General features: G+C 41.4%; 1 non-coding gene across 1 annotated transcript; it reads right to left on the reverse strand.

Annotated features, from left to right (window-relative positions):
* Window positions 1–2,830: 2,830 nt before the first annotated feature.
* Window positions 2,831–2,937, reverse strand: LOC120076964 (small nucleolar RNA R71). Its single transcript, XR_005481708.1, has one exon. It is a non-coding gene; the product is annotated as a small nucleolar RNA R71 (small nucleolar RNA).
* Window positions 2,938–3,790: the final 853 nt, after the last annotated feature.

The following is a 3,790-nucleotide window of genomic DNA, read 5'->3' on the forward strand; positions in this document are numbered from 1 at the left end:
AGAGTATAAAGCTAAGTGAATACTCATAATATGCATTTACTATCAACACTGTATAAACACACAATATTCTTTATTTATCAAAGCAACATAACACTCATGATATATCGAACTATAACGCTATAACACTCACACTATGTGTTAATTATCAAAGCTATAATACTCACACTATGTGTTAATTATCAAAGCTATAACACTCACCTTAATTGCTTAGGAGCCTTTCAAATAGTTCCCTTTTCTACCTCGGGCTCCCTTTTTACCCCTAGAATCCAGATCCAACTTACAGGTTAGATTATTCATAATTCTAAACCTTATTTTGAGATACTTTCTTCTACGAAGCTTACCATAAAATATTAGCTCATAACTCTTCATGGTTTAGCCGAAATCATCCAAACATCAAGATTGGCTCAGCTTACCCGATAGCTCGACCCCTCTGTCTTTTTCTCATTCTCCAGCCCAATTCCTTAGAGATTCTTCTCCTGCAGCCTCACCATGAAAATTAGACTCTCTTATATTTCAAATGGCTTTGAAATTACATCAAAGGCTTGAGTAGATTGAGAGATCTCCTCGTCTCAAGTTGATGCATTCTCCTCCACCCTCACTGTCCAATGCACTCTACTCTCCCCCTCTTTTTACGAATTTTATGATTTGTGATTTGAAAATGAAATCCCAAAGGCTCTATTTATAGGCGTCCAAACCTCCTATGGTGTTGACACCACCTACTTGGCTGCATGGCCAAATGTTTAATCCTCCCTTTATCAATGTAAGCTAACTTCACCTTGGTTCAATGTGTTCTTCCCAAACACATCCAACACAATTTCTTAGGGTTTAAGAATTTCTCTTAATAAGACACCTAATTTTAATTGACGTTTGCCTTTACGTCTTCAAGCTTTTTTTGTATTCAATTTAGGGTTTTCAATGCATAATCTATAAGATCGTGGCCAAGTTCAACGCATAAATGCTCGGCCGTTCGATGCACAGGCGGCTTCCTTCGATCGCGTGGGCGTGACGTTCGAATGAGGCGTTCAAGCTGCTCTCGCTCTCTCCCACTTTCTCGCTCACAATCTTGCTCTCTCCACTCTCGCTCTCTCCAACTTTCTCGCTCAAACTCTCGCTTTTTCCACTCTCGCTCTTCTCCAATCTCGCTCTCTCTCCCATTCTCTCGCTCAAATCAATCTCGCTCTCTCCCATTCTCTCGTTGCCTCTACTCTCGCTGGTGTCGCTCTCTTCACTCTCATTCTTTCCAATCTCGTTAGCTACTGTGAATATGGTTTATCTCCGTGCAACTTCCACACGAATTTTCCCAAATAATTTTCTATATTTTCCTCAGTTCTTCAATCCTTTCTTCACTATTCAGGATTTAAGTCTTCAAGGTTTTCTCTTCTTTTTATCCTTTTAGGATCCTCTCTACTCGTACTCCAGGATCAAATATGGTTATCGTAACTATGATACCTAACCATTATAGTTTACATTCACTCTTACTAATTGTTGATCCACAGAAGGTGACAATTATTACAGTTATTATGACAATTGTAAAATTATTAGATTATTTACATAACATAGGATTTAACTTTCTCCTAATTAACCCCTTAGTCATATACTTAAGTAGGAAAATGGAGATCCGGGTTTCACAGATGGGGACTTAAAGATGAGCTCTATTTGTCAACACTGCATCGCATGTACCCTAGAGATAGGTATGATATTATGTGGTCGCATATTTGTGTGGATGTCATTTTGTCATCGCATAAATAGGAATAGAGGCTTATATGTAGGCCCTGTAGACTTATCGCATATATTGCATACGTTCTAGTATTAGAAGCCGTAGCATTCACACCGAGAGGTGGTTTACTATTGTATGTGTGTTGCATGATCCCATAGAATGAACACATCCTAGGAAGTGTTAGCCAAAACTCTTCTCAATCCGTTCACTGCATACTCATCGCATCTTCCATTTTATCAACTCTTTTCAAACTTCGCCGTATTTGTTATTTCCATTACCGCAAACAATAATCACAACAACTTATTTATATATTTGGTTACCACAAAGTTTTCTAACAATTACCACCGCAACCTATTTTCCCAAGTCCCTGAGTTTGACCCTGGACTTACCAGAAAACTCAGTGGGGTTTACACTTGGATTCCACTGAGAAAACTTGAGTGCTCAACGCAACTCCATCAACGCATTTCATCCAAATTCCACCTAATAAAATAACACATCAAGTTTTTGGCGCCGTTGCCGGGGACTTCGGCAAAATAGTGTGCTAACGATAATTTTTCTGATTTCTTTGTAGACTCTCAATCTCTGGCGAATTACGACCCAGAGATTGAGAGGACATTCAGAAGAAGATTAAGAGACTGCCAACAACAACAGCCAGATAAAGAAGAGATGGCAGAGCAGCCTAGAAACGGAGCACAAAACGAAAACAACGTCATGATGAATCCAATCCTGTTGACAAACGACCGCAATAGGCCCATTAGGAACTATGCATCACCAAACCTCTATAATTTTTCTCCAGGAATCATGAGGCCTGCCCTCGATGGAAGCCGATTCGAGATGAAACCGGTGATGCTGCAGATGATCCAGACTGCAGGACAATTCAGAGGCCAGTGTGGCAAGGATCCGCACGCCCACCTCTGTAGCCTTATCGAAATCTGCAATACTTTTGTGTTCCCAAACATCTCTGTCGAAGAAGTTTGACTAACTTTGTTCCCATTTTCTCTTTGTGATCAAGCAAAAAATTGGGCATATTCCCTCGAGCTGGGAGAGATCACTTCATGGGAACAGGTCGTAGATAAGTTCATGAAGAAATACTTTCCACCGACTGAGAATGCTAGACGAAGGAAACTCATAACTAATTTTGAACAAGACATGGACGAATCACTCAGGGATGCCTGGGCGAGGTTTAAGAGGTTGGTTAAGGACTGTCCACACAATGGTTTCCCAGACTGCCTTCAAATGGAAATCTTTTATCATGGTTTAAATCCCACTTCGCAAACCACTGCCAATGCGGCAGCCGCTGGTGGCCTGCTTGACAAAACATATGACGAGGCTAAGAACATCATGAATCGCATCTCTAAAAACCAAGAGGATTGGAGAGAGAGTGATCAGAGACTGAGAAACAAGGATAACGACGCTAGTAATGGTGTTATTACTTCACTACAGAATCAGATGACCGCAATGATGAACTTAATTCAAGGAATTGCGATCAGCAGCCCAACACCGCAAAATGGGCAAATCAACGTAATTAGTTAAAACACCGCAAGGTGTGCCACTTGCGGTGATGGGCATGCAATGGAAGAATGCCCACAGAATCCATAGTCTATTTACTTTGTGAAAAATAATCCCTTTTCGAATACCTACAACCCCGGGTGGAAAAACCACCCCAATTTTACATGGAAGGATCAGCAGCAGAATTTCCAACCTGTGGCGCAGAAAGAAGAACCACCTGGATTCTTCCCGCACAATAACGGTTAGACAAGCAATCAAGCTAGTAGCTCACAACCGCCACAATCTTCTTCCCTGGAAAGCCTATTGAAGCAATATATAGAGAAAAACGAAATAGTGCTTCAAAGCCAGGCTACGTCCATCCGCAATCTAGAATTACAGATGGGCCAGATTGCAAGTGAGCTAAAGAACAGACTGCAAGAGGCTTTGTTGAGTTCAACAGAACTCCCACGCAACCCGGAAGGATCAGGTAAAGACCAATGTCAGGTTGTGACATTGCGGCGTGGAAAACTGTGGAGGGAGAAAGAAAGGAGTCGAGCCGGACTTCTCCCATTGCGGTGGAACCTG

The sequence above is a fragment of the Benincasa hispida genome, chromosome 4 (genome assembly GCF_027475165.1).
Source record: "Benincasa hispida cultivar pf3 chromosome 4, pf3_genome.v1.1, whole genome shotgun sequence".
In the NCBI taxonomy this organism is placed as follows: domain Eukaryota; kingdom Viridiplantae; phylum Streptophyta; class Magnoliopsida; order Cucurbitales; family Cucurbitaceae; genus Benincasa; species Benincasa hispida.